Below are 13,233 nucleotides of genomic sequence, written 5' to 3'. Positions count from 1 at the left end.
CTTTGGGTTTAATCGGGAAATCGTGGGGTGTTCTCGGGATTATTTTGCTAGTCAGTAGTGGGTAACACCGTCCTTACAGAGGGCGAAGAAATAATTTAATCGTTTTCATTTTACTTTATTGTCGTGAATTTCACCGAGCTTCGTCATTCGTAGCTCGACCCTGTTTGCTGTTGAATTTCCGTTGTTTATGAAATTTCTGTTTTCCATATTTGAGTTGCTGTTGATTTCGATTATGGTTGTCATTTATCTTGAGCTAGTTGTGAATGTTGAATTGGATGTTTGATTTTCGTGTTGGTTGCTCAGTTTGAGTAGACTCGCTGGAATTTAGTGTTGATCGGAGCAGATCTGTTGAATCGAGAATCATGGAGTTGATTCTGGTTTTTGTTGGGACCGGATTACTTGGATCCGGAGTGGATTAAGCATCCGGCGTTGAAGCTGAAAGAGAGTGATCGTGATTCATGTCTAGTTTTCGTGTGTTCATTTCATTCCGTCTAGTATATGTAGATCTGTTTTATTTCCGGCTAGTCGCAAGTTTCCGACGTCCGAATTTCTATATTCTGTTCGAATCTGGGTATGTGCTCTGTTTTCTTCATATTCGTATTTGATTTAGCCGATGAGATGCATGTTGCTATTAGTTAAATCCTTAGTTAGTTAGTTGCAGCTTTTCTTCCGTACTTGATATTTCTGGGAGTTGGTCCCCACTTTTATTTGCGTTCTGTTTAGCTATAGTTGGTAATTGTTGCTCGGTCTAGGAAGTTAGTTTAAAATTACGTAGCCCTAAGGATGTTCGATCTCAGTATGACGTTTACAGTTTCCTAGGTCTTGTGTTTGATTTTGTGCCTAGGTCTAGCCGTAGTTATACCTCAACCCAAATTTGCGTGGCAGCAGCCACTTTCTAAACCAAAGTCTCTAGATGCTCTCTTACGCGTCCATCTTCGTGGGATCGACCCCTGCTTCTCTGTACTAATCTATAGTATAACGGGTTGAGGGATATTTGAAACGCAAGAGTTTGTGTGTTCATAGATAGAGTCTTCCGTGTCACCTTGAGTTCATAGACCTAGTGTTTAGTGGATTCATTGGACTTGGTAGCTCGACCTAGAAGTTTATTACACATACACTCACACGACAAGCGGTCGTTTCATGCATCTACTGGTTGCTAAATTTTGCCCAAATGTGCTCCATTTGATCCTCCTGGACTTGGGTGTGGGCGGTAGAATCACGTGTCCTTGCCCGAACAGACAACCGATCTTGCAAAGACGGATGCGCTCCACTGCAAGGCGGACTACTTGAGGTAGAACTTCCCGGGGTTTCAGGGTCGAACCAATTTCCCGCCTCAGGTCCTTCGTCGGCGACAATCATGTTGTGCAAGATTATGCACATATACATGATGTCGACCATATTCTCCATAAACCACGTACAAGCCTGGGCTTTGATAATGTTGAAGCGAGCTTGGAGAGCCCCGGACGCTCTCTCCACATCCTTGCGAGAAGCATCTTGCTTCTGCGCAAAAAGAGCCTGTTTTTCGTTCATCGGCCTGTTGAACGTTTTCACGAAGGTTGGCCACTTAGAATAGATGTTGTCGGCAAGATAGTACCCCATTTTATACTGGCGGTTGTTAGCGATGAAGTTGATGGCCGACGCTTTACCATTCAAAACTTCGCTGAAGAGGTCGGATTGGTTGAGAACGTTGACGTCGTTGTTCGATCCGGGGACCCCGAAATACGCATGCCAAATTCATAGCCGGTAGTCGGCAACGGCCTCGAGTATAACGGTGGGGTGGGTGCCTTTGTAGCAGCTCGTGCATGACTCCCTCCACGCCACATGGCAATTCTTCCATTGCCAATGCATGCAATCGACACTGCCAAGCATCCCGGGGAATCCGTGCACTTCTTCGTGAAGTCGAAGCAGAAACTGACAATCTGCCGTGCTTGGCTTCCGGAGAAATTCATCGGTGAAGGCTGCCCGGACGCCTTTGCATAAGTTCATCAAACACATTCTCCCAGTGCTTTCCCCAATGTGCAGGTATTCGTCGAACACATCCGCCGTTTGTCCAGTAGCAAGCTGACGGATTGCTGCAATACATTTCTGCAGCGTCGTGTGACTTGGATGGCCAACGGCATCGAACCCTTCTTGGAAGAACTCTTCTCGGGCTGCCAATGTATTTGCGATGTGCATAAATAGTCGTTTTCGCATACGGAAACGGCGACGGAAGTAGGTCTCTCCCCATATCGGGTTGTCACAAAAGTAGTCGCGTACCAACCTTGCGGCGGCTTCCTCCCGGTTACGATGGATGTAAACCCGGGATCGCCTTTGAGGCACCGCGGCTTCCTCCTCCTCCCGATGTCGATCTTCTTCTAGCGATTCTTCCATTATTCGACGCATTTGCTCAAATGGATCCATGAATGGATTAAATTTGGGAGAAGAATAATGTTTTGAGATGAAGAATGTAGAGTGTTTGAGTGAGAATAGAGAGTTTTTTTTGGTGGATTAATTTGTGGGAATGATTTGATATTTATAGAAGTGATTGGGGGCTTAAAAAATACAAAAAAAAAATAAAAATTTGTAAAAAACGGCTATAAACGGCTAGTATAATTTTGAGATTTTTTTTTTTGGAATTTTTCTGAATTAAAAAAACAAAAAAAAATTCATTTTCAACGGAAATAAACGACACCCACTCGCGGGTCGGCGAGTGGGCGTCACGGACGAACCACAACTCGCCACGTGGCCAATGCGCGTGGCGAGAGAGCTCGCGGACTGCCTCTTCGCGACGAGACACGGGACGGGATGGGGACGAGACGGAGCCCGCAACGCTGTCTTGATGCGGTCTCGTCTCTTCGAGACGAGATAGAGACAGCAACTAGACGCGTTGCGGATGCCCTGAAATTCGAGTTCTAAAGCCTAATAACGTTGGGCTATGCACACTTGTGTCGGCCCATTTGTGACCATGAATTTAAAATCTCGTATCATTATAAAAATGTTTAGTAAATAAATCAATAAAGCATTGCATAACATTTTATATATGCAGGCGAAGCCCTTGAGCCCCCTGAGTAAATTTAATTTTAACTATATTGTTATTATTATTTATATGCCTAATAAAATTCTTACGTAAGGGGCTTGCATTGTAGTTGGATATTACAGTCGCCTCATGAATTTCACACATATTAATATTTATTCATATATAAATAAGTAAATATTTTTAATTTAGAATAATAAAATTATTATTGATTTAATATAATCTTTTAATAACATAAGTATGTAAATAAATCATATAGTCTTATTTATATAAAAAAATCGAAGGAGGAAAAAAGGAGAAAAAAAGTGTAGGAGGATAGAATGAGAAGAAGAAAGGAAAATGTGAGGTTGCCAAAAAGCTGAACAATCCGAGCACTTGTACAATGTTCTCGCAAGTTTCCGAGCACCCCAAGGGTGTGCTCGCAATAATCCCGATCACTTGTATTATGTGCTCGGTAAAAAAAGCTCAGAATTTGAGACAACTACGAACAATATTATTATCGTTAATTAATATATTAAATTTTTTTTATATATAATCCCGAACACTTTGGAGCTCTGCATTTTCCGAGCACTTATATGGTGCTCGGTAAATCGGTAAAAATATTTTCAAAACATTATTATTTTTTATTAATTTATTACATATATATATTTATTTTGCATACCGCTAGCACTTTGTCGCTTAGCATTTTCCGAGAACATATATGGTGCTCGCTTATATCGGTGAAAAATAATTCAGACATAAGTTTAGCTGACAATGTATTGCATATATTCCAAGCACGTTTATGGTGCTTGTGCGTTTCATAAGGGCCGAACACATTCGGTGCTCGCAATAGTTCTCGACTAAAGTTATTGAGCACAAGCTTATCAGAACATGTTCTTGAGTTGCTCAAAATTTCTTTACCGCCTAAACTTTTGGTTTCAAAATTAATAGTTATTTTTTTTGTAGTGTATAATTTACGTACAAACAAATTTGTGATTTTTTACTTAAGGTTACAACTACAGCCTCTTACAAAACCTATGGTAGTCACATTTTAAGAGACATTTCAATTTTCTTCTGCATTTCCAACCCGATCAGTTTGCGCGCACACACACACATACAAATAAAAATATTGAATGACATGTAGTAGTGAAACCACGTTGGGGCCAGGGGCCCCTTGGTCCCCCATCAATTTTCCTAGTTACTATTAAATATAGTCTCCTGTCCCATATGTCTTGAGTTCGATTCTGTCTGGTCATGTTTCCTGCCTATTTTTTTCTCTCAACATTTTTTCTTCTTCTTGATGTCTTTCTATTTAAGCAACTTTGTTATTTTCCCCGCTGTTTATACAACATAATGTGAATATTTTGTTTCTTTCTTTTCTATTTTTTGAAACATAATTTCTATTTATTCTCTTTTACACTAATTATACTAATTTTAATTTTTTATCACTTCGTAATTGTTTTCTTCCATCATTATACTCATAATAAAAAAAAATTTAAAATAATTATTATATTCTAGTATTTGTTATAAGTTACTATATTGTTGTTAATGTCTTTGATGATGACACATAATCATTATAAAAAATTTGTTTTCATCCAATATACAATATTTAAGCAAAAATTGAAAATATTGATTATTTTGAACTTCCGATGTCACGAACATCGAAAAAATTCTATAAATATTAACTATAATTTGGGCTCCCCATTTTAAATTTTCTGGCTTCGCCACTGATGACATGTACAACAAAATAGCGTTAAAGGCTTATAGCAATGAAAGAAGGTTGAAATAATTTGCTCGAAATTTCTTATATGTAAATTTTTATTAAAATTATTACAAAGTCAGGTTGTAATTGCAAAATTAGATAGCGTAAAAAGAAACAAACAAAACTCATTTGGTAAAGAAAATCTCTATATTTCTTCAGTCAAACAACCAGATTCATTGCCCATCTAGTTTTGGTAAATGAGGCAAGCCCTTTTTTTAAAACTAAAAATAAAATAAATACATTCTATTTCCAAGTTACCTCGTGTTATTTATTTTGCTCACAGGGAACCAAAGTTTCCCTCTTTATGTTACATGCATCAAGACAAAAAATCATCGCCAATAATGATACAACTTCAGACTATGTAGGTAAAATAAAAATTGGAAAATTTTCTATCTCCTAGTCTGCCACTGGCATTTTCCTTCACTAGCTAGATATATGGGACAAGTTTATAGTAATTGTACTATTATGGAATCATTTCATAAAAGTTGTTAAAAAAATTGGGAAGGAGCTTTCAAGTATAGCAAAATAAGAGGTAAAAAGTGGATGTATCTTCCCCCACCATTTAATAGGCTTTTTCCCTCTCATCACATGGTAGTCCCATTCTTGCTCTCTTAATTGCTAACTTTTGATAATGTAAGTCCATTTCTATCCTCCAAACACTGTCTTATATGCTAAGCTTGTGTCACTTCTAGCATGTGAGTTATAATACCAAATACTATTACATTACTTATTCCGACATTCTATATATGTGGGGTTTGTTAGTATACTTCCATTTACTCACGTGCATGATTCTAATATTTTTTTTAGTTTGATAGTCTTTTTATGATTAAAGTGAAGAGTGAAAATTTGTATTTGAGATATCAATCTTGTATACCTTAGGCTCCATCAATCATTTTGGTTTTAACTAATCTTCTAAGACCATTTATATGAAAACTAAGAACTATTTTGGTCTATTAGATTGTAAATAGTTGGTCTCAATATTCCTAATTTCATTATCAATTCATAGGTCATGAATATCAGTTTGGGTGAAGATGGATTCTGAAATTTGTAAATTGAGATTATTAATATTAAAGAATTGGCATGTTTTAAGATGCAAACTGATAAATGTAGCATTATAAACTGATTATCCTTGTTAGTGTTGAAAAATAAGATAATGTTTTTGTTAAAGATACAAACTGATATGTAAACCGATATTCAGCGAACTCATTAATTTTTATTCCCTGATGAATTACACATTAACATGAATATAAATGCATATTTTCATTAAAAGGGAAAATAGAAAATTATTTGAAAAACCCCACCGAGGGACCCTCTTACCTATGGATTTTTAGGGTTTTGCTATAGATGGAATTGCGTAGGTAGACCAAAGTCTGAATAGTCAGGTTGCGATCATTGAATTATTTGATCATATCTTGTGATCATTCACGAGTAAAACAACGATACTATCGTTACAAAAAATTCGGATTTAATTTTGAATAAAGCAATACTAATACTCCCTCCGTCCCAAGATAAGCGAATTGATTCTTTGTCACACTCGTTTTGAGAATATAATATACTCCTATAAAATAGTTGAAGTGGAGAAAAAGTAACATAAGAAAAAAATTAAAAGTTTTTATTCTTTGTCGCACTTTTTTTTTGTTTTGCCCCTAAAAATAAAAAGTTTATATTTAAGAAAATTTCTTTCTATTTAATGAGGTGAGATTCATTTTCCACTAACACATTTTTCTTTCTATCTCTCTTATATTATCAACTTCTTTTTTAAAATCAGTGTAGTTTTTAAAGTTCTTATTTTCTAAGCATGGTCCAACTGTGCTCAAGTTTGCCGATGGTAATGTCAAAAAAAGCTCTGGGAAATTGGTGATCACATCACTTAGCTGAAACATTACAAATTCGGCAAGATAGATTTTCCAAACTCTGTATAAACAAGATAAAAATTATGAAGCCGAGTGAAGAGTTGAATTTCGTAAATTGAGTAGGAATATTATAATTAATGCATGTGCCCAATATTTACTTGCAGTAAAAGGATAAAATTAAGAAAATAATAAAACAGGAGCGAATTTCACTAATGAAGATCAAGATGTTTTCTACAAATTGAAACTTTGACTGTTGTCAACATTGTAAAACTAACTAACTTGACCACATTTTACCTTTGAAGCCTTGGACTAATAATTGTAACTTTTTATTTTGTTAGATACTTATTTGATAATGTAGATAGAGACTATGAGCGAAAGTCATTAGTTTTATTATACTCCCTCCGTCCGCAATTACTTGTCATTAATTTCCTTTTAAGTTCGTCCGCCAATACTTATCATATAGATATTTTTTATTATTTTTGGTAATGGACTCCACATTCTACTAACTCATTCCTACACACATTTTATTATAAAACTAATACTCCCTCCGTCCCGCACTACTCGCACGTTTCATTTTCGGCACGGAGATTAAGGAATGAGTATATAGCAAAGTCAAATATTACGGCTGTAGGTGAAATTTTTTACTAAAAATGGAAATAGTGCAAATAACTTGGGACGCCCAGAAAGGAAATAAATGCAAGTAGTCCGGGACGGATGGAGTATATAATAGTATCACCCACATTCCACTAACTGTTTCAACCCACTGTTTATTACATTTCTTAAAATCTGTGTCGGGTCAACTTGTGCCAAGTATTAGGACGGAGGGAATATAAAATTATTGACTCTATAGATATAGTAATATGGAGAAGACAAAATTGTTTCAAGCACCGAGAGAACCAGAAGCACCGCTTCTTTCAAAGAGAGGATGATGGGTTATTCACATTTCATTTGATGGTCAGAGGCGAACTGAAAGCTAAGCAGTGGGAATTCTAAAGATTAGTGGTATATAGAAATTTGTTGATGGTACGAGTTTTAATGAAAAATTGGTTAAGTAAGAGAGAAAGAAAAAAGTAGGTAAAGTAAGAGAGATAGAGAGAAAAAGTTGGTAAAGTATGAGAAAGAGGAGAAAAAATGGGTAAAGTTACTAAAGTATTTCAAAATGACAAAGTGAAAATAGTTTGTGTGTGGATTGCGTATTATTGGACAATTCAGGAGTATGGTATGTGTTAAATAGTGCTAGTGAACTCTGTTGTGAAAGATTGCTCAAAGCATGGGATACTGTTCTCTAATATAGCAACAAAAATTATACTCCCTCCGTCTCATAATAGATGTTATACTTTCATTTTTAGTTTGTCCCACAAAAGATGTCACATTTCCATTTTTGGAAAAAGTTCTCTCTCCATGAAAATAAAAATTATATTTTCTCTCTCCATTTAACACACAAAATAAAACCTCCTAAAATCCTATGCCATTCCACAAGTAGCTACAATGGAGGAGATGCAGATCAACAATGAGGGCAGCAGAGTTGCATTCAATAGCTTATTCATGGCCCCGTACCTGGCCAGCGTAATCGCCCCATCCGCCACCACCCGAGCCAGAGTTCTCGCTTTCGTCGACAGCAGCCCCCATTGTACGTCCCTCTCTTAAGCCGCGACGACATCACCCGCGATAACAGTGGCAGGTTAACACCTAGCAGAGCAAGGGAAATTAACAAATTCAACAATTGAACATCCCTTGGCTTGAGGGGGCTTCAGCACTGAAGAGAGAGTCGGTGATCGTTGCTGCTATGTAAAAGTAAACTCTCAGGTCCAGAGGATTCACTAGAGCACAGGGTCTAGGAGATCATGAACTCTCAGAATTCAGTCGTTGTCACAACAATCCCGCTTCAAAACCTCAACCCTCTATACTATTGGCTAGTATAGGGAAGTCGAGATCGAATCCACGAGGACGGAAGGGTTTGGAATGCATTAAGAGAACTTTGGAGGGTTCGGCTGCTGCAACGCAACGAGAGGGTTGAGTTTTAACTACTAGACCTGGGACATTAAAACTAATCTATTCTATCTACTGGATCCAGAGAACTGAAAGTACTTCAAATGTAATTGCAATCATGATTTGAAATTGAAAATTAACTTTAGATCATTCGCCAAATTTCCTGGTCAAGCAAAATAAGTTTCCTAAAACAGCTAGACAACAGAGCATAAGAAAAAGTAACAGAACTGATTTCCCTAAATAGCTACTAACAAGAAAGCTGCAACTAACAAACTAAAGCGGATATGATTCTAACTGCCGATTAGCTTCATCTTCTTCATCAAACAAACATGAACTGGAACAAAACAGAGCGTAGAACATAACATACTTCAAATCGAACGTTAAACAAGATGATTAAGCTAAATATCACCAGATCTAATCTACCAGGTCAAACAAATCACCAATAACAGAAAATTCCATGCAGATCCAAAAGTACGTACTCAGATTCAAACATTAAAAATGAAATCTACTCTAGATCTAACAGATTCAACTCCAACAAGCCAGATCCATAACCTCCAACTCCCGATTTAACTCCGAATCAAGCCAACAACCAACAAATCCACTAAGTCTCTCCGATCTCAGCTTCAAACGAATGCTCAATTGCAAAAAGCATCCAAATCAGTAAATAAACAGTAAAGCATCAGAATCAGAGCGAAAACAGGAAATAGAAACTAGATTAAGCATCGAATTGCAGATGTAGCCTCAAAGCAGTCTGAACTTCCGGCAAGGAAGTCGGCGAGAGAAAGTACGTGCGGAAAAGTAAAATGGTTTCTTCGCCCTTATCAGGACGGTGTTACACTTCCAAAACAACACCACACTACCCCGAATTTCCCATATGAAAACCAAATGCGTGTTGAGCTAAGAGTGAAAAATGAAGAGTGAGCCGAAACACCTAAGGAATTTTCTATCTAACTCGCTCTCCTTTCTTTCTTCTCTTCTTCTCCTATTTATAGTTGTGGCTCCAATCCCTAGGGTAACGATCTTCTTGATTTGACGTTTCTGCCCTTAAGGATTTTGCTACTTTTCTTCACTCTTTTGCTCCTTTCTTCTTTGCCCTGGTGATTTATACTTGTTCCCGGGTCTGACAGATATTTCACGCACATGGACTTATAAATATACATCAGCATCATGGAAAACATAGAATTTAGATCCAAAACAGATGCATGAAACGAGCGTTATCAAAATGCTCACACTTAAACCATACTTGTCCTCAAGTATGAAAGACAAGAAAAAACAATAAGGCAAGTTTCACTGCATGTTCCCCTTTTAACCGACCCTAAGAAAAGAAAACAAAAAACAAACTCCTAGACCTAGACACAAAAGGACTTTGACAAAGAAAATAGACACGAACAAACATACAGAAAACAACAAGACAAAGAAAAGAAAAGAAAAAAAAAACACAAAAACGCATAAACTGGTATTTTTTCCTAGCAGCCATCCCCACAAGTTTAAGGTCAATCCAAGTATCTTACAGCCTCAGATTCGTCCCCCTCCCTTCGTCTATCTAGTCAAGTTGTCAGTTCGTCAAGATAGCCTTAGTTTTCACCATCTGTTGGATTCACTCGATCGCTCATTCCTCACCAGGGATGTTAGGATTATTCACTCTTTATTTTGTCGTGCCATTGATACCTTAAGATCGGATGTCACAGAATAGGTCCTTAAGGTCTTTCATTGGGTTATAATGGGGCTAAGGGGTTACAGTGTATATCGGTGAGAATCCTAGGGTTCTAAGTTCAAAAGGTATAGGTAAAACATGATACGGACATGTGAACTTAGGGGCAAAACTTGGTAACAACCTCCCGTGTATGATTTTATCTTTCCAAGCATTTTGGAGATGCTCCTTGGCTAATTGGCCTTATTTTCCCTACTTTATTTTCACTGGGCCATATAATTTATTTAATTTTTTTGGTATTTTTTTCTTGGGTTAGGTTACAACTGTTCCTGCCCATTTTCTTTTCTAACTTCTTATTTTCCTGGGCCTGATGACATGTATATATATTTTTTCTGCCCATATTTCAAACATTTTTTCTTGGGTCAAGTTACAATTTTTTTCTTACCCGTCTATTTCTTTAACTTTTTCATAACTTCCCTTGTTTCTCAATCTATCTTTTATCCGTACCATCGAGCTACTCCATCCCTGCCCCCTTGTTCACATGGCATGAAGGCTTAGAGGTTCCAAAGAAAATTGGATACAATCAAGTACTAGCCCAAAGTGTTCACTAAGGGGTGCCTTTCCAATGAGGCAGGTTCAGCAAGTTCGAAAGAATTGAGCTCAAATGGTTATCCCTAATGCCTTTAGTCCTCACTACCTGTGTCACTTTTCTTGTAGCATCAATGGCAACCACTCTATTGTTTTCAATGTGTTTAGTAGAAAGTGTTCTACTATAGGCTTATAACTCACTTTTAAGAGGGCTTCACAATTAGTCTCAAATTAAGGCATTTTCGATCATTCTCACTTCATCCAACTGACTTTGATTTATTAAGGGAAAAGGATTCACAAATTGGCATGCATTCTCTCTTCAATTACTCTCCCTAAGGGGTTTTTGCTATTTATTTAACCAGTTATGCATAAACACAGAACCTAAAAATAAACTTTCTACTGACTCTTAGACCTAACAGAGTATTTATATGCTTGACACTGACTGCACTAACTGCTCTCCCCCTCCCACATCATTCATGCTTGTCCCCAAGCAATCCCAATGAGGTGGAAAACAGGGCAGTTAGTGGCGACAACAAAACAGAGAAAATATACATAAGAAAAACACAAACTTCTCACACTTAGACCAAGAATTGGGCTAAATGTAAGAAGGTAGGAACACAAAAAACATATGCAAAACAACCTCCTCACACTTAGGCCAAGCCATGGACTAAGTGGGAAGAGTTACACAAGAAACACAGAAAACAATATATGCTAAGCACACAAACTCCTCACACTTAGGCCAAGCCATGGCCTAAGTGGGAGAAGGTAGAAGAACAGTAAGAACCTAGCATGCATACTACTACACAAAACTAAAAGTAAAAACTAAAACTGAAGGTAAAATTTACTTGGTTTACTGGGGGGTGGATCAATTCTGACCCTGGTCCCCATAGAACCAGGCTTCCGGGCTTTCTTGGGGTGTGGTGGTGGTGGTGCATCCTCCTTCCTGGCCGTTTGCTGACTTGGCCTATGGATTTCTTTCCTGACTTGAACATTGGTGGTTGTTGTTGTGGATTCTTTCCTCTTCTTTACTGGTACGACTGCTTGGGAAGCGGAGACTGACTTCAGTGGGGAAACACTTGGGGGAAAGGGTCGGCTTGGTCCTGTGGGAGTGCGTTGCTGGGGTGGAGAAGTCATCTGCTGCACAAAGGTTACCATCCTCATCATCAAGGCCAGGGCCTCGGTCACCTTATCAGTGTGTGTCCCCAGCGACTCCTTTAGTTCCAGGACGGCAAAGGTTAGAGTAGCCATCCCAGTCTTAATTTCCCATATCTCATTCCTCATGCTCCCTATCTCCTTCTTCCATTCTAGCGTGGTTGCGTCCGTCCCCGGACTTCCCTCTGCTTTCGCTGGTCCTTCAGCCTTTCCTACCTGGTAAAAGTAGACCTCACCATCTATCATATGCAAGAGCCCCTTATTGAAAAAGAAATACACGTTGAACTGTTAAGGGGGATCGCACATCGCGATGGTAGGGACGGACTTAGCTATCTTCATTGTCACATTCCGTTGCAAGTAAGCACCCAGTAGATGGTAGGTATAGAGATGGCGAGACATGTGGGTGGTCATCAGATGGCATACTTGGGCTAGCCAATACCCAAGGTGAACCTTTACACCCTTCAGCATGTACCAAGTGAAGTAGAGCTCAGGTGTAGTGAGGGTGGAGCTTACCTGCCCCATCAAGTTGTAGCTAATAAAAATCTGGGCGAAGCGGAGAAGGTGGTTTGTGATGTGGACTCCCCTTGAGATGCTAGTCTTGAAGTGCCCTCCGCGTTTATGGGTGATGAGCTCCCAAGCCTATTGTGTGTCGAACCCGGGAGTCTTCCTTGACGGGTTAACGGTCTTCTCCAGAATCCCTTTGATCTCCCTGTTAGAAATTTCTGCTTGCCCGTTGCTCTGTGGATGATACGGAGTAGAGAGTCGGTGATGTACTCCGTATTTCTTCATAAGGGCTTCCATGGTTCGGTTGCAGAAATGCGTTCCTTTGTCGGAAATGACCGCCCTTGGCACCCCATATCTACTGAAAATATTCGCCTTGAGGAACCTTGTGACCTCCTTCGCCTCACATGTGGCAGTCACCTTGACTTCTATCCATTTCGATACATAATCCACTGCCACTAGTATGTAGGAGTTACCGTAGGAAGACGGGAATGGTCCCATGAAGTCCATTCCCCAGACATCGAACACCTCGCAGACAATTACTGGAATCTAGGGCATCTCATCACGAGTGGAAATTCCCCCAGTCTGCTGGCATCGGTTACAACTCTGGCAGTACTCATAAGCATCTTTGTTCAATGTTGGCCAATAGAATCCGCTATCTAGAACCTTCCGAGCAGTCTTCCTCGGACCAAAATGTCCATCGCACGCTAATGCATGGTAGTGGTCCAGTACGTCTCTTTGTTCC

This window comes from Salvia splendens, chromosome 3, assembly GCF_004379255.2.
Source record: "Salvia splendens isolate huo1 chromosome 3, SspV2, whole genome shotgun sequence".
NCBI classification, from domain to species: domain Eukaryota; kingdom Viridiplantae; phylum Streptophyta; class Magnoliopsida; order Lamiales; family Lamiaceae; genus Salvia; species Salvia splendens.
The sequence above is the reverse complement of the archived record's forward strand: the minus strand, read 5'-3'. Positions refer to the sequence as shown.